The sequence below is a fragment of the Ictidomys tridecemlineatus genome, chromosome 14, assembly GCF_052094955.1.
Source record: "Ictidomys tridecemlineatus isolate mIctTri1 chromosome 14, mIctTri1.hap1, whole genome shotgun sequence".
Classification (NCBI taxonomy): domain Eukaryota; kingdom Metazoa; phylum Chordata; class Mammalia; order Rodentia; family Sciuridae; genus Ictidomys; species Ictidomys tridecemlineatus.
This window is the reverse complement of record NC_135490.1, coordinates 31736927-31755732: the sequence shown is the minus strand read 5'-3', so window position 1 is coordinate 31755732 and position 18806 is coordinate 31736927. Positions and strand designations below refer to the sequence as shown.

Sequence of the window (18806 nt, the reverse complement as noted above, 5' to 3'; positions counted from 1 at the left end):
ATATTCATCAATACAAATGTGTGTACGTGTGAAAAAATATATAAATACATCACATCATATGATAATATAATATACATACATATAATCTGAACATACACACATACCTTTTTTCCATATTATGTTTTCTATTTAAACATAATCACTGGGGAGTAAATGATTTTTAAGCCTGTAAATATACATATAAACAAATATTCTGCAAATTTGGGCAAATATAATAATTGCATACAGTGTGCTTTTTCAGAACATAAAAATGAAAAATGGCCAACATAAAAGAAAAAAGAAAACTGGCTGATTAGCAGTAATAAAAGAGACAGGTTAGAGAAGAAAATGCAACACAAATTTCCAAAATTCACATACATTTTAATATTTATAATTCATGTTACATTCAAAGTTAAATTTTATACTTTTATGTACAGTAACAGAAGTTTATGAAGATGATTACTGACATTTTCTTGGAAGTCACAATATATTAACAACAGAGAGAGTTAATATATTGTGAAAGAGCCCCATAAGTTACAGTGATTAATTTCAGGCATGGCTTTTGGGTCTATTCCTTTTAGCTTACAAGTATGTGTATCTTGCCTCCCTCTGACTAACAGGCTTCACACCATGAAAAGAAACTCAAGCTTGTTCTTTGCACTAAATATTATCATAATAATATCCAAATTTAATGCAATGACTAATATTTTGTTTCATAAAACATCACTTAAGTCACTTCTTGGAATGACAATGGTCTGCACAAGAATTCTTTCTCCTCAGTGTGTCATTCCCATTCTTTATCAAATTCTACCACTAAGATATATGTCCTGAATCTAATTATACATTTAGATTATGAATTAGTATAATCAATACCCTGAGCCAAGTCACTTAACTGAAAAATAAATTTAAGCTATTATTTAATAAAAGAGAAACATTTGTTGTAACTTTCTGGTATTCGTTCAACTAATTATGTGAAATTTATACTTTTTAAACATAATGGGATGAAACAAACATTTTGCAGTTTTTAAAAGGGAAAAAGGCATCCTTTTTGATAAATGTCTTCATTTTGTGCTACCAGATGTCTTTCCGTATCCTCTCTTGCTTTCTGATTTTATTTTTGTAAGTGTGAGAAGAGTGAAAATGCCAGCCATTGTAGTCAGTCAGCTTGAGCCCCAGCAAAGATTACATAGTGAGATGTTATCTTAGTGGTTTTACATAAATACTGAACTTGAAGTACACTTGGCTTCTCAGGATCCAGTTAACCACAGAGCACACCAAAACCCACATTTGATTAGCTCAATTTATAGGTAGTTCACTTCAATAATCCCCTTTTAAATCTAGCAAAGAATATCATCCACAAAACAAATTTAGCTAAACTTCTAAACCTAGCTTGCTTCTTTTCTGGTACCTTTATGATATTCTAAGTCTTAAAGAAGCTTGAGTTTAACAATTAAAATAAACAATTGCATATGAGTAAACATCTGGATTTCTTTAAAGGCAGCAGGAATTTGGTAAGAAATTACATTTCAAAGTTTATCATAAAACTACTCAAAACAGTACTTCCATACTATGGGCATTTTTACTGAATGTTTTGTGGTGTGGGGTGAACTGCCACAGAGATTTGCCTGGAAGCTACAAAATGATGAGAACATCTCGTCCAGTTGATGATACCACTAAAAAAGGAAATTTCAAGATTCTTCTGTGCTAAAATGGCTGTGACTCTGAGGGGCCAAGCTTCAACCCAGAGGCATAAGCATGGCGGCAGGGGAATCTCCATATACAGTGCTTCCTTCTTCGATCTTTCCTGACTTATATCATCAATGCTGAAGCCCATAAGAGCAATTTTAGAAAAAGGCACTATGAAGTGATCTGCCTTTTGAGTTTCCTAGGAAAAGGTGCAACTGTGCCTGAAGAAATAGTCTCAAAACCTACTATTTGACTATACCCAAGGGAAAACTTCCCTTACAAAACAATCATACTAAATCTGTGGTCTTTACCAATGGGACAACAGAGTAACCCCAGCCACACTTAAATTGCTTTTACACCCACACCTGCCCCAGCTGCCCCAAAAGAAAGAATGAAAGAGGAGTTAGTGTGCATTTTAGGTTTCGACTCAATTTCCTGCATGCTACAAAAGAACAATCATTTAAGGAACCCATAGCAGGCTATAAATATTTTCTAAAATTCTAGAGATCCTGAGGGAAAGTTGACTTTCTAAGGAGGGTAATAAGATATTTGCTTACCCTGTTCCTCCGAGCTGAAGGCTGAATGTGTGTACACTGGCCTCAGTTGACCATCTAACTCAAGGCTGCATAGTAGCAAATCAGGAGTAAAATGGGATAGACGAGGAAAACTTGTTTGTTGTCAAACCACAGAGGCAGCTGCCCATCAAATCTGTTTATACTGATTTTGCTTATCAACCTAAGTCTTTGCAAAGGGAGAGCTGGATACAGGTCAAATAAAAGGAAATTATTATGAGGTAATTTTGTGGTCCTCAGCAAACTTTCTAAATGTAATGCATAATCTCAGCCTTGGTGGATCTTACAGCATAACTGAAATGGAAACCCTAAAATAATGAAATAAGTATTGATCATATAATCGCTCCCCTACAAGCTACTAAATCTTAAGAAAAAATGAGGAATCTATGAGTTTCCCTGGAGGAGATGATGCTTGAGATAGGACTTGAAGGATGATTGGATTTATACCAGTGGTTTCTCAACCCTGACTGTGCTTTAGAAACACCTGGGAGGCTTTTAAAAGTGACTGATTATGACCAGGTTCCACCCCTAGAGAGTCTGAATAAATTAGTCTTGGGTGAAATCTTGGCAATGATGTTTTTTGAGAGCCCCCTAGGGGACTGATTCTAAGATGTAGCTATGGTTGAAAAGCACTGAATAGACAAAGGGTAGACAGGAATAGCCCATTTCTGAAATGAAAAAATAAATACAAAAGTAGTAAATAATAGAATGGCATTGCATTGACATTCAAGAAGGTTAAAACCTTTGGGGGACACGGAATACAAAGATTCTAAAACTTGTAGTTTGAAGACATGTTGAAAAACTCTAGGCCTTTCATTCATTTGCTCATTCAGCCAATAGTTATGGAGGATTATGTATGAGGTGCTATGTCATGTCATTTGGTTAAATTATAGAGGAAAACAAAATAAACAAGGTCCTTAGCTTTATGGGCATGACAATCAAGTGGAAAAGAAAGATGTAATAAAAGTTTATATTATGCAATTGTTTAAAACTGGGACAATATGATTTTCTTTGCATTCTTAAATGATCACTGTAATGTATGGAGAGGGAGTCAGAGAAGGATCCACAGAATGTCAGGAAATCTGTTAGGAAGTCACTGTTCGAGTCCAGTCCAGATGTTGTAGGAGCTTGGATGAGAAAGGCAGGAGTGCGGATGCAAGAACTGTATGATTTTGAAAGAATCAGAAAGTAAAATAAACAAGTCCTTATGATGATGAACCAGATATATGAAGTCAGGCAAAGGAAAGGGTCAAGGACATGTTCAACGTTTCTGGCCTGACAACCTGATGGGTAGTGATGACATTCACTGAGTCTGGGCCAATGGGACAGGATTAGGTTTTCTGGCAAAGATCATATATTCAGAAAACATGCTAGATTTAAAAGACTTTGAAACATCAAAGGACATGTTAAATGGTTCAGTATGCCCAAGATGTCACAGGTCCTGTTGGCTCAGGACTCTCCCAGTTCAGGCTAGTTGTCCTGGCATCATGTGCCCACACTCATTTTCAGAGTATTCCTGTTTGGATAAGTTAGAAGTCCCCTGGATACACAGATCTGGAGCCAAGAGGAGACATTCTGAGGGAGTATTTGTGAACTGTCTTCTCATGGTGAACTCTGAGGCCACAAGAATCTATGATATTGCAAGGGTTGGGACATAGTGGAAGGGCAGCGGGGCTGACAGCAAGTTTCTGAGGAACTCCAGCATTTGCCGGCCAAGTAAAAGAGGTCGAGACAGTAACAAGAAGAGAGGAACCACTCAGATGCAAGAGGAGAGGTGAGAGAACTGTCTCAGAGCAATGCAAATGGAGCTGTCTTTGTAGAATGCTGCTAAGATCAAATGCTAGGCCAACTGGCAAGAAGACATAGGCACAGCTACATATTTATCCAAACTTCAGTTTTGTCCCATTTTAAAATAAGAGGATATATCTGTATGATCTCTAAATTCTTTTCTACTCTTAGAAACCTTTTTTTTTTTTTCCCATAGTGCTGGGGATTTAAACCAAGGGCCTTGTGCATGTGAGGCAAGCACTCTACCAACTGAGCTATATCCCCATCCTTTTAGAAACCTTTAATTCTAATAAACTAAAAAAGCAGAATGAGGTAAATGCTAAATAGATCTACAGTTATTATAGTAGTATAGCAGCTGAAAGAGAGAGATAAATGTAATTATTTCTACTAAGAACAGTTTTGCAGAAAAGGTTTAGCCTGACACAAAGGTGGGAAGACTTGACCTGTGCTTGAGAAGAAAGAAGTAAACTCGCATGTGTGCACAGAAGGTACACACCCATAAGTGAGGTCAGAAAGATCTTGGCTGGATCATGCAGTCTGTCTATCAACTAACATGCTAAAGAGTCAGGACTTCATCCTATAAAGGGGAGCCACTGTAAGTTCATGAGGGGAGTGACACACTCAGGTCGGGACATGAGGAAGAATGGTTTCCTAGGAAAAACTAGAAAAATGGATTGGGGAGATGACAGACTGGTGGCAGGAAGCCCAGGCAGAAGACATCCTGTAGTCATTGAGATGACGGATGATAAAAGCCCAAATGGGGATATTGACGGTGAGGATGACAAGGAGGGGTGGTATCAGAAACTCAGTGGAGTGAGAACCAGCAGGATTTGATAACTGATCAGACATGAGTAGTATAGCATGGAGCTGTCTTTTAAAAAGGCTCTTAAGCTGCTAGCATAATCCAAGAGAATGACAGTGCACATGCATGAGAAGGGGCAGCTTTGCTCCTCAAGCCTAAGAGACTGCTGTGGTTTGAATGCTCATGTCCCCTCTAAAATTCATGTTGAAACTTAATCCCCAATACAACAGTCTCAAGAGGTGGGTGGGGCACTAGGAGGTGATAAGGCTCTGCTCACATAAATGGGATTACTGCTTAGAAAAGGACTGAAAGGAACTAGCTAGATGCTTTTGGCCCTTCCATTCTTTCTGCCATGGGAGGACACAGTGCGTTCAAGGTACCCTCTTGGAAGCAGAACCTGGTCCTCACCACACACTGAACCTGGCAGCACCTTGATCTTGAATTTCCCAGCCTCCATAGCTGAGAAAAAAATTTCTATTGTCTATAAATTACCCAGTCTCAGGTGTCTTGTTATAGCAGCATAAACAGGCTAAGACAGTGATCAAAAATACTATATTAAAAATAATGAGGTTGAGGTGATTGTGGAACTAATCCCACAATCCACTCTCATCAGTTTCCTTGGACTATACAATTTATTCAGATTTAATTCTAGTTCTACATTGTTAGTACTTTTCTTTAATTATAATATTTTTAGAGCTCCTAAAAATATATGTCTTCTATTATTTTTGTAGCTCTCTCATAAATCTAAGCAAAAGGTTGGACTCAGATGTTTAATAAATAACTTCCCGAAGACAATAGAGCTTAAAAACAGGAGACTACCTTTCACTGGAGCCAACTAACATTCCACAGACAAACGTTTAAATTTTCTTTTTAGCAAAATATTAAGAAATCCACTGCATTAACTAATATGTTAGTGGATATACGTGTGCATCATACTTTGTTTTTTTTTTTTTGGTATCAGGGATTGAATATAGGGCCACTCAACCACTAAGCCGTGTCTCCAATCCTTTTTATATTTTATTTAGACACAAGGTCTCACTGAGTTGCTTAGCACCTGGCCATTGCTGAAGCTGGCTTTCAACTCTCAATCCTCCTGCCTCAACCCCCAGAGTTGCTGGGAATACAGGCATGTGCCATCACACCTGACTACATCATACTTTTTAAAAAGAAACAAAGAAAATATATTTAAATGCTAAGTAATCTGATAATGAAATAGAAATGTTTGTTACTATATTCAATTTTTTAATAATTATTTCTAATTCAATATATTTTAAATATATAATAATATTTAAGCACAGGATTTTCATTAAAAACTTTCCTGGAATCTCTAAATATTGTGATGTAAACTATATATTTAGATCATTTCAATAATAATGTGGAGAAAAGCAACCACTTATATTCATTTCATAAAAAATGAACCAGAATATACTTAAAACGTTGACCTTTTTAAGACAGATTCCGCCCACCCCACCCCCCCCATACAATATCCCGGTTACATGACATCACTAAGGAATGCAACTAAGTAAATTTTAAATATAAATTTCATAACCCTAGAAACGTCAAGAATCTTCTCCTCTTTTTCATACACTTACTTGTGTATGTCCCACACCTGACCCTGTTTTCTTCCTTATGCGATGCCTGATCTTCACCAGGCACACTTGCTACTCCAGAGCTACTCTGTGGGTTGCTCCCTAGATAAGACACCACAAGCTGTCACTTTTCTGTCTCTCCAACAGGCCAGACTGGGACCAGGTGTCTCAACTCCTGCTCCCCTTGAAATGACCACTGAATTGACTGCTTCTAATGGGTAACGCAGCAAGTAAGGAATCAATGTTGTTAAGAATTATTCATAAATTAAAAGTAATACTCTAGGGGACACTGGAAGTAAATACTGAAAGCTGTGTGACGACCTTTTAGTTATTCTTACCAAAGTTCAAATGCTCCGTCCGGCAGTCTGACTGTGGGAAAGCGTGCATCACCATCTTGATGCACACATACACGACGCGCTCATACATGTTGCTTGTCACTCACCGCACACCTGCCTCTGCATTAAGCCCACTCCAAACCTTAGCTCATTTCATCCCAACAACCACCCCACAGGTTGGTATATCAACATCTCTATTTTATGACATAACTGGGGATGTGAATTTCAGTCTCAAAATTTAACTCCAAAACCCATATAACATCATATCAATGAGCACAATGTTCACATAAGGTACCACTGACAATGACTGCACTAACCTAAGCCACCACTGCCATCACCATCCCCACCATGTCCACGTTTGCGGGGCCCAGTGCCAGATGCCTGACAGTGGCAATGCCGACAAGCCACTGTTACCAAACCCATTGTTTACGTGAAGAAATGGGGCTCAGGGATAAAGTGGCTTTACCTAAGGTCACACAGCAAGGAAATAATAGAAATTAGATCTGAAGACTTCTTTAGTGCCAGAACTCAGCTCAGTCACCAAAAGGTAAATGAAAAGCAGTAAATGAAGGAATGCTTGTTGTTCTTTTAAATCAATTATTATAAGGGTTATGACCTAGACCAAGATGACATGTTTAACTTTGGATTTTCCTTTCTTGGAGAATTTAGTAGTATTGGATTTAAGTAAGAGTCTAATGTAGCAAATAAAAAAAAAATTTACTTATCACTTGCATTGGAGTTCCCCCTAAATGATAGGTGTATTAAGGTTATCAAGAAATAAGTAACCAGTCCCAGAGGGGCAGAAAGTGGAGATAAGGAGAGAAGGATCTGAAGTGGATAGATGAAAGGGAAAAAGGATAGGCCCTAACTGCTACTGTCACTTAACCCTTTACAGCCTTGGCACAAATAATGCTTACAGAAGGGCTGCTGGCAGCCTGGGTTTCTGTTTTAAAGCAGGAAAAAGTGTACTGAAAACTGAAAACATTTTCTTCTCCAAAATGGGTAGAAGAGGATGACATTTAAGATAATCCACAATCTGGACCCAAACTCTCTCTCCAAACTCATCACAGATTTTTCCACGGGGGATCCTCTGCTCTAGTCCTACTGCTCATCCACAGCCTCACAAATACATAATGCAGATCTTTGCATCTCTATCACAGGTTGCAAACTGGTGGACCAACTGCCAAACCCAGCCTGCAGACGTGTTTTGTTTTATCTGTGTGTTTTGTGTGTTGTTTTTTTTTTTCCCCCAATGAGCCAACATTTAAAAATCTAGAGATTTCACATAATTCATATTCTGGCATTTCTTGAAAAATCTCACAATCTGGTAACATTAGGCTTCACACTCACGTGGCAATAGCAAGTCTAGAGGAGTGATGGGATGTCTCCTGTTGGATGAAGCATGTGTCCTTTAGTTCATAGTCTCCACCATGCCTTTTGTCCCTCTGACTCTGAGGCTATATCCATTTCATTTATTATCAAACATGCTCCATTATTTTTCTAACAATAAAGAAATATTTCTCCATGCCACTTTTCCTTTAAAAATATGGACAAAGGAGAAGCAAAGTGAACTACATATCTGAAGAGGCATGAGAGAACGCATTGTTGTACAAGTAAAAATGTAACATACAAATAATCTGGCCAATTTCACATCAATGTTACCTGCCAGCATTACTGTTACCTGGTTGGGAATTCAGATTGGCTACTGCTGATCTCTCCCCTGCTCATTCTGTTTCTCTTTCCTGGAATCCCCTTACCTCTCCTGGTCAAACTCCTGCCTTGTTCTAGACATCTACGAACTACAGCTGTTGGTACTTTGAATTCAACATGCACCATCGACTTTGAGAACCTGGGCAGTCCCCAGTGACTTAAAGTCTTGAAGCCAGAGACCTTTAGTGGAGAGAAACAATTCTCTAGTGAGGACACTTGACATTGATGTTGAGTGAGGGAAGATTTCACTCTTGCATCAATTATTCATTGATGGGCTCCTCAGAGCCAGGCACTGTGCTAGCAGCTAAAGCTGTCTCTATCTTCACAGAGTGCTTGTGGGCAACATGCATTTGCCAAGTTATTCCACAGGGAGGCAGGAAAACGGTCAGCCTTTGCCCTTCCCAGGTCACTGGCTTCCAATGCCCTACTTTGTTGGGTGACTATGGCCATGGGTGGTGCACAGCTATGTTTGGAATTTTGTGAACCTCAGAACACTTGAGTTGTTTACTAGTAGTTAGTACTTCAAGATCTCTCCCAAAGAGTTTCAAGGCACAGCTAATGTCTGTATGATGTATGGAGAGTACATGCTACAAACATTAGTTTTGGTGCACCCATTAGTTCTCTGGCATTTCAAAGGTCCACAGGCCATTAGAGTACAATTTGACTAACACAGTCATTCTTCCATGACCCCTCTTCGCTTTCTTAATAACCTTAATTACTGTCAACTGACAGTTATCTCTTTATAGCATGCTTCAATCAGAAATGAAATCTTCCTAGGGATCTGAAAGCATGTTCTGTTTCTTCTTATCTTTCCCAGGATACAATCACTTGGATATAGGAACACTGAATAAATGAGTTGGATTTGAGTTGAATGAACTGGGAGAAGAAAAACAGCTGTGTAAATTGAACGCTCCTTAAAAATATACATCAGGTACAGTGGCACCCGCCTGTAGTCCCAGTTACTCAGAAGGCTAATGCAGGAGGACCACAAGTTCAAACCCTGCCCTGGCAACTCAGTGAGACCCTTCTCAAAATGAAATTTTTAAAAAAGGGTTAGGATGTAAATCAGAGGTAGAGTACTTGCCTAGCATGTACCAGGCCCTGAGTTCAAACCCCAGTACTTCAAAATTTTTTTTAAAAAACAAAGATATGCAATCAAATCAGAGCTATATTATATGATATATGGATAGATCAATTATTTTTATCAGTCCCATGGCAGAAACTTATTATTCACTTCTTACATATTAAATGTAAAAGGAGCTGGACATGGTGTCTCATGCCTATAATCTCAGTGGCTTGGGAGACTGAGGCAGGAGGATCGTGAGTTGAAAGCCAGCCTCAGCAAAAGTGAGACACCAAGAAACTCAGTGAGACCCTATCTCTAAATAAAATACAAAACAGAGCTGGGGATGTGGCTCAGGGGTCAAGTGCCCTTGAGTTCAATCCCCGGTACCCACCCCGTCCCACAAAAAGAGAAAAAAAAAAAAATATATATATATATATATATATAAATTAAAAGTATTCACTAGTAAGTAATACATTTCCCCCCTGAAAAATTCTCAGAGGTTTTCTTAAAACAATCTCTTTTCCTATTTTGGCCTTAACATTTTGAATGCTTTTTTCCATAATCAATATGCTCATATAAAAAGTACCAAAAAAATGATGTGTACTAAGTACAGACCTATTTACTCCAAAAGAAGGCTGACATCCCAGCCCTCACCTTTGTACTCCATGGAATTTTCACAAGATATATTCTCTAACATCTCAAGTAAGAAGAAAACAAAAATAGTGGTACTAGTACACAACCTCTTGTACAAGTAAAGGCAGTAAGTAATGAACTCAATAGCTTGCTACAGTTTTCTAATATCAGAAATATCTTTACTTATCTTACTGTACATAGAGGTGGAAAAAAATCTGACAGAATAAAAGAGAGATGCTATAAGTAAATAAGGTGGGCTAGCCTTAAAAGTTGACAAATGTAATATTTCTTAAGGTTTATATATGGGCAGAATTTGCCTTTTTATTTTTCTCCAAAATGCACACTGTTGAATTTCTATAGGGTTCAATCACTGAATGTTTGTTAAATGTTCATGCAACACCTATCATTCCCCAACTTGATACATGAAATTAAATGCAAGGATTTTAAAACATTTCTCTCTATGATACTATATCATACCTTTTGTTGTTGTTGTTGTTGTTGTAGATGGACACACTGCCTTTATTTTACTTATTTTTATGTGGTGCTGAGGACTGAACCCAGTGCCTCACATGTGCTAGCCAAGAGCTCTACACTGAGTGACTCCAATCCCTATATCATACTTTTTAAAGATGAAAAATAACCATATCATATTTTTCTTTGGTGTTTAAACCATGGCCATCACTTTAGAATAATGCCCACAGAAATACAGTAAGTAAACAGTTGATTCAATAGTGCTTAACTTCATAAAAATGTACTTATTCGGGAGAACTGATACATTTTCTATAAGTTTTTATTTTTATTTTTTGCTTAATATCAGTTTAGCCAATGTTGTGATCTAACATTTGAAATTCTCCCTAATAACCCACTGGCACAATGATCTTAAAAATAAGAGATTAATCCTTAGATACATACACAACATAGTTCTGCTTTCCTTTAACCTTCCTTTATAAACATTTATAGGAAGCAGTTGCATAAAACACATGTACTTGTAATTACATTTGCAAAAAAAAAATCTCAAACAGCTGTGGAGACAGTGAAGATTAGAATCTGATAGTGGCTTACAATAATGAAGAAAGGGATTGTAAGGGTTCAGCTACAGAGCTGATGAAAGATAGAAAGAAAACCTGCTCTTCAAAATCCTTAATCTGTATTACTTCTAAGCACTAAATTAAAACACATATATTCTATGAATTAGAAATAGTAAATTCGATGACTGTTTCTCGGAAAATTATGTAAGATATGTATCAAAACTTGTGCTTCATAAGCAATAAATTGGGAAATTTAAATATTATTTACCTAAAATATTTTTCTTGCTTAAATTCTTTTTATTCTAAAAATTTTATAAATTAATTGAAATTTGGTTACATCTAGCTGGACTACGTAGTATTATTTATTTTTAACATCTTTATAACAGGTACATAATCCTGAATTCTTAATCAAATCTTAAAGAATCAACCACTACATTAAAGTGATCATAAAATTAATCTTTAAAGTTTCTTTATTACAAATATTTTTAAGATTTAAAAATAGAAAAAGCTTTTCAGATTCATTTATCTATGACAAATCAGAACAGAAATATGACAAAGAATCATCTTTTGAAGTTGATGTTATGCTTCAATGATTATTAAAAACATTGAAATTACTGAAACTGTGAATAATTTTAGAGTACTTTTCCACTTCGCTATTTTATAAAAAAAAATTTGCTATTCTTTTAAAAATTTTAGAAGCTAGCAGACTCCGAAACAAGGGCCTATTTATTAAGAGAAATTAAGTATTCATAAAAACTTTGCTTTTGTATACAATATTAGTTGTGTTTTACAATCAAAATGTGACAATTAAACACTATTTGGTATTTTCCAATTTTAATTGTCTTCTATTTTATTGACACTGGCTAAAGGAAAACTGATATAAGCACAAATCTGACTACTTAATTTAAATATATTTCTTTGACCAAGAAAAGGTCTCCTTAGAGAATGACACATTTTTTATCAGACTCATGCTTTCCAAGAAATTGGTCATTCCCAGTGGGAATATACTCACATAACATAATGTCCTTTCATGATTTTTTAAAATCTATAATCAAAACACACTGTAATATGCTCACTATTTTACATATGCATTCTAAGCAAATTAACTAAACTCTCCTACATATTTATTTTTGTATGTCACGATTTTCTTTCCCATACAAGTTGCTTTCAATATTACCAACGAGGCGTACAGTTTGCAAAGGGCTTCCTTCAGGTCACAGATTGCAGTCTTTACTGAGCAGGTAAGCAACTCAGATGACCAAGTACCCCATGGTAATCAATTCATTGGCTATCTGACATAACAGGAAAAGCACCCTTCAAAACTTTGCTGGCTTCATTGTCTTGAATCATAATATTAACTTCTGGATTTTAGTAGTCAAATCCATTAATGCTTAAAATATGCATTTAGACTAAAATGGTACATAAACATTTAGATTTATGAAACGAATCAACTATTTACAGGAAATGAAATGAAGGCCAACTAGCCTAATGCTACTTGATAAAACTACTGTGTAATAGATTCTGGGATCATAGACTTAGGGGAGGATGTATAATCCTCCATCAAAGAGTGGCAGCCAGCTTATCCACAAAGCTTCGGACTCCTGATTGGCTATTCTTTTAAAAGTAATAACTAGGACTTACAAACTATGTAACACTCTTCCACCAAAATCAGCTATTTATATCAATGATTCTTTATCCCAAAAGAGCCAGAACCTCACCTAGAAAGGCTTGAGAGACTTCCCTTTGGAAAATACAAAGCATGATGTGCATTAATAATTTACATCTATTCCTAAATCAAATGGTTATATTCTACACTTAAGTTTAAGTGATCTAAAACATGGAATGTGTGGTTTTTCTAAAGATAAAAATAAAATAATAAGAAAATCCCTAAAGGCTTACATTAATAATCTTTTCTCCAAGACTGAGAACTATTTACACTTTGCTTTCCTCAACATTTAAAATCTTCAAAGTGAATTACATAGTCTTTTCAAAGCTCAAGTGGTAATTACACAATCAATCCACAAACCTTACATCATATTTAAATGAAACCTGTGATACATTAATGATTTGAGACATTCGAATAACCTTTTGCTGACAGCTAAATATAAATCCACCAAACCTGGTATGTTCAAATTCCCAGCTAAAGTACAATACTTTCATCAGATGATGTGAGGACAGTTAACCTGATGGCCCCCCAAAAAAATAAGCACTCAGCCCTCTCCTTTGGATGGCTTGTTTATCACAAGAGAGCAAACACCTGCAAGTGGAATTGAACTGTTTTATTTTATGGTGCAAATTTTACATAAAACTTAAAGAAAAAGATCAGATTTCCATCCTGCCTAAACTAAGTGTTGACCCAGTTGGCTCACATTATACTTATGCAAGATTATTAATATAATTACAATTATTTTAAACCAGAATACCAAGAATGGATGTACCTCAAAATTTAACATTTTACAAATTCATGCTATGACTTCAAGAAAGCAATATAAATACATCATTTATCTTTCATATTTGTAATAAATAACTTTTTGACTCTCTGTGTAGGTTTTATGTATGTCTAGATATTTTCCAAGAATATAAATTATGTAAAAAGTAGTATTCATTAAATTAAGGTGGTTTTATTATTTTTAGAACACTATATAAATTTCTGTATGTTTTGATTACTAATATTTCTTAATTCCTAAATTATGAACTCTGGAGCTTATAATCTATATAAAGAAAATTTTTTTAATTCTCAAGTAGTGGAAACAGGTAACAGATAAAAGCCATAAGTATAAATGATTTAAATTACTAAGTTTACTTATATACATTGTAATAAACAATACATATCAATATTATTAAAGATGTACTTTAATAAAATAACATTTGCATTTGTAAATATATAAAATTAGCTCTTTTCTGTTACATTTTCAACTAAAAGGTATTGTAGTTCAAATACTTATAAAAAAATTTTTTTTTTTTTTGGAGAAAAAAGAAAAATAAAGTTTGTTGCTTTGCTATAAAAGGAGAAACACAGGGGACTCATTCCCAAAGGCTATGATTCTGCCCATTAGCAGGAACAAATTTTTAATTAATCTTTTACATTGATTTATTTCCTTTAAGTTACAACATTATGCAAATACTCTGCAATCTACTACCATATATAAAAAAATACTATAGAAAATTACATAATGATAAAAACATGGAGTAGAAAACATTTAAAAAGTATTTCATCTTTAATAAAGTATTAATTCAAAGTGCACAACACACATGTAATTTTTAAGATTAGTAAGAACTTACAAAAATCTCTGTTGGCAAATCAACTTATACAAACAGTGTTTATAAAATTTTTATAATGCCATAGTCTTTTCATTCAGAGATTCATATGCTAGGAAAAAATGGACATTTAAGAAGAATTTTGTTTTACTTAATTTTTCAATCACAGAAAATATGATAGGGCATTAATTCATACCTGGCAAGAGAGAGTTACAAGGAAGCATGAAGTTGAGGATTTATCTCTGGTTCAACAGGCATACTTTACCTTAATAAAAGAGTTTAAATTTTTGTTTAAATTAAAATTCATTTTAAATGCTAAATATTCTAGCACACCCAAGGGAGAAAAACAAGTTGAAAATATAAATATCAACTTACAAATATATTCTGGATGGAAAAATGTCTGCTCTGTTCTAATTTTTTAAGGATAACATTCCACAAAAGTTCTCTGCAGCCTTCACCCTTTTCTGAACCTCAGTTCATTGATAGTTTTGCAGGGCAACAAATATATTCTCTTTCTATTAGAAGATATGATTATTTTCAAAAGCTTTTCTAATTCATTTGGAGTATTTCTTTAAAGTACTAGCTAACCCGATGAGGATTAATATTTCAGTTGTTTTTATTGTGTCAAGTTATTCTCCAACTGTTATTGATACTATAACACAATTTAGCAATCTCCTTGAAAGAATGCCTTATTTTTGTTGTGACAATATAGAAAAAATAAGGTTGTTTACATTATTCCTCAGTGTTATAGTGAGTCACCTATCTATAATATTTATTTAAATTACTGGATTGTTATCATTTGTAGTATTGTAACCTACATTTATTATCCTCATCATTACAAAAACTAATGTGAAAATTACCATTTTTAAATATTCATTTTATTTTTGCTTATAAATATAAAAATGCAATAACACCATTGAAAATGACTTTTTTGTTGTTGTTCCTAAGAGAAAAAAAAGTTGCAGATTTATTTCTCTTTAAAAGCCTTAGGACTGATAGCTTTCTTTAGCTGAAAGTTATTAGAAATTCTGAAAGAAATAAATTTATAGCTGTATTCTCCTGGTTTTCATAATGATTTTAAATAAAAAGCCCCAGGCCAGTTTTTTTTTTTTTTTTGAGTCTCTTGCCAATTTTTTCTATTTACACATTGTCAAATCCCAAATTCTCTAATAAAAGTATTACCATAGGTGTTTCACTTTAACAGAGCATCTGGTAGACTGAAAATAAACAATAGATACACTTTTCAATGAGTTCACTTTATAATTAACATATTCCAACATTAGCATATTTGCATGTTCTTCATGCAAACCCACTAAAATAATACTTCATGTATTTCTTGTTGTAAATTAAATCATAATAATTCAATCCTGTCTTATCATTCTCTGCATAACATACCTTCCAATGTGCAGTCCAAGTACATTAACTCTCCTAAGATACCATGCCAGTATAGGAGCCAAAGGCTGGACACAATAGAGATGCTGGAGTCGGTCTGGAATGAGGACTTCTTTGGAAACGCCCCTGTTATCAAAAAGACACTCCTCAAGCTGAGAGGAGGCCAACAGTTCTGATCACAAAATATTAGTCGAGATTAACTCAAGATGAAGTCATTTATTCTAATGAAAAAGTAGCTTTTCTTTCTTTTTAGAGGAGACGAAAAATTCACGCCATCCTACCACCCAGAGGTGCTGCACTACATTCATACGTATATTCACCACATTCAGAAATGCTTCAACACCTGACTGAGGAAAGGCAGTCCTTACCAAGATGCTGTTTCTTTCTAAATTACAGTCATCTGAAGAGGAATTATCACAAAAAGTCTGGTAAGTCTGCCTAATAATTGAAGAACTGACAAAATGACTGAAATACATAGATTAAGAGCCTTTCTGCCCATCAAATTAAGTGCCCTTTGTAAGTTATCTCCTAAATAATCTTTGTAAAAAATCACTTTGAGATTTTTTTTAAAGTCTCTATAAACAAAATTATAACTCATGATCAGTCCCACATACAAAGAAAGCATGCCTACAAAATCAAGTGTTAAGGCATTTCTTTTCTTCCATCAAAATAAAGAAATATATACAATATTTGAAATTTCTTGGATTACTTTTAAAAACAAGTGTTCTAATTTTTAAGCAGGAATCTAAACTGCATGTACTTAAAAGGGAAAAAAAATTCTAAGTAATTTTCTTCTGTACTTACCCAATTAACTTAAAAGACAAAATTTGCCCTTTAGATTTCACTCTTTTTCCCCTCAAACACACTGAAAACATTAAAAGGAACATCACTACTTATAAATATTCTCATATCTTCTCCTCTTCCTCTCTCACCCATCTCCCATTCCCTTCTTCTTTCTTTGCCTTACTCTCTTTTTTTTCTTTCTTCCTTCTCTCTTCTCTGCTTTTGGTTTTAAGGCAGAGATTCAGTGAACCCAGTTATAAAATAGCTAGTTATTATGAAATAGTATGATCCCATCTCAAGGCAACCAAATCACATCACCCTCTTCCCTCACCAACTACTGAAGTAGAAGCAAAACCATTCCACAATATTCACAAATGCCTTTTCAACAAATTTGTAGTCCATAATGACTTTCATAGAATTCTATAAATTATATAATTTATACTACTGAATATAAGTGTGACTATATGCAGCATGATTTCTTAAAACATTTAATTTTCAAAAGGTATTATCTGTTCCAGTGTACACTAAAGGGCTATGAATATGAGGCAAATGACAAAGAATGAAACAGGACAAATGCCACATCTATATTAGGATGATCAACTGTTTACAAGAAAGAATGTAACCACAGTTTGGTTACATAACTCCCTACTTGTTTCTAGACATATTCGGACTACCTATTATCTGAAGGAAATCTTGGAACTCAGTTAAGACTGCCACCTATTACAAACTTATTCGAAAAGTCAGCGCTACCCCATCCCTAGCTCTTCTAAGATTCTATGAAGGTATCATTGGAGCAGTAAGTTTTCCATAACCACCACCACCATCACCATTACTACCAAAATCAACATCATTGTCATCATCATCTGAAACTGTTTCAAACATGTACACATATAACTTACACGTATGTTCTATGACACTGACATGAATTTGCAAGTGATGAAGTAGAAAGACACAGGTTTGAGTAGATCACTATCTTTAACAAATTCTATGTAGCTGATGTAACAATCCGATCACCTGTTATTTAATCAAAACTATGGAAATAGTTATTAAAATTCCTTCAAATGAATGGTTCCTATTGTAGTTTAGGTGACACACCTATTTAGCTTGACGCACGTTTCTACATTTTGATATATTATATCATCATGGTCTAAGATAACACTTAAGAAACGGTATTTCAAATGCGTTATTTGAGAATTTAAAACTGTATTAAATGAATGTTTTAAATGTGAAAAACACCAACCCAATGCCAATAATCTATCATTACAGAGAAGAAAATTAAAATATAACAAGGAACATAGTTTCTACCAAGTCTTTTTTTTGCCAGAAACTAAAGAATGATATCATTGTGTGAACTTTACATGCATTATAAAGCAGTTATATCTTTCTTTAGAAATCCTATACACAATATAGAATATCTATAATCATCTTATTTTCTATGCCTTTAATATTTTATTTTATAGAAACTATAAGTATAATGTATTGAAACTACAATAAAGAATGCAATATGGATCAAAGACCAAGAAAATCTTAATGTGATCTTTCAGAAGAAATGAACTAATTAAGCTGACTCTGACTGGATACAAATAAGAAACGAATGCAAACATCACAGTAGGTACAAAAATATTCCCCATATTTCCATATGCATTACCTTTCATTGCCAGGATTATGCCTACTATCTAATGAAATAAAGTTGTAACACATGCACAAGATGTACAATTATATTCTAAGAAATCTTTGACACATTCACCAGAATCTTGAAGTAAACAAAAAAGGAAATAATCTAGATGCATTATAATTACCATTTATGACTCAAAAAGTTATAAAATCCCTTTGATGGGCAAGAAACTATACCTTGAGGCAAACTGTATCTAGGGGAAAAGGCTATTTTAGTTGAAAATACATTAATGAATTGTTTCCACATGCTTCACATAATTCTTACAAAAAGTTCAAATTAGGTCCTCAAAAGGATGTTTTAATTATAAGAAGCAATATTTTGTAACTCATACAAGCCATCACACTTGTTTGAAAACAAATGACTTTTCAAGATGGAGAAGTATTACTATCAATCACCAACAAGTTAATTCTACATAATAAGGCAGGTTTGGATGCAAACTGATCCATTGTGGAATGCTGTATCTAAAATTGATTACAACAGCACTCAAAATGAATGCAGCCCTCCAAACCA

The 18806-nt window shown here is 34.6% G+C and overlaps 1 protein-coding gene across 14 annotated transcripts in view; it reads right to left on the bottom strand.

Moving 5' to 3' along the window:
- Tenm3 (teneurin transmembrane protein 3) overlaps window positions 1-18806 on the bottom strand; it is a 2430710-nt gene that overhangs the window by 570041 nt on the left and 1841863 nt on the right. Inside the window, exon 1 of one of the 14 annotated variants that reach the window (XM_078031005.1) lies at window positions 15842-15857. The exons of the other annotated variants lie outside the window; for them this stretch is intronic. The gene's annotated coding sequence lies outside the window, so the exon portion shown is untranslated. Of the gene's footprint in view, window positions 1-15841; window positions 15858-18806 lie in introns of those variants that run through there. 14 annotated transcript variants of the gene reach the window in all.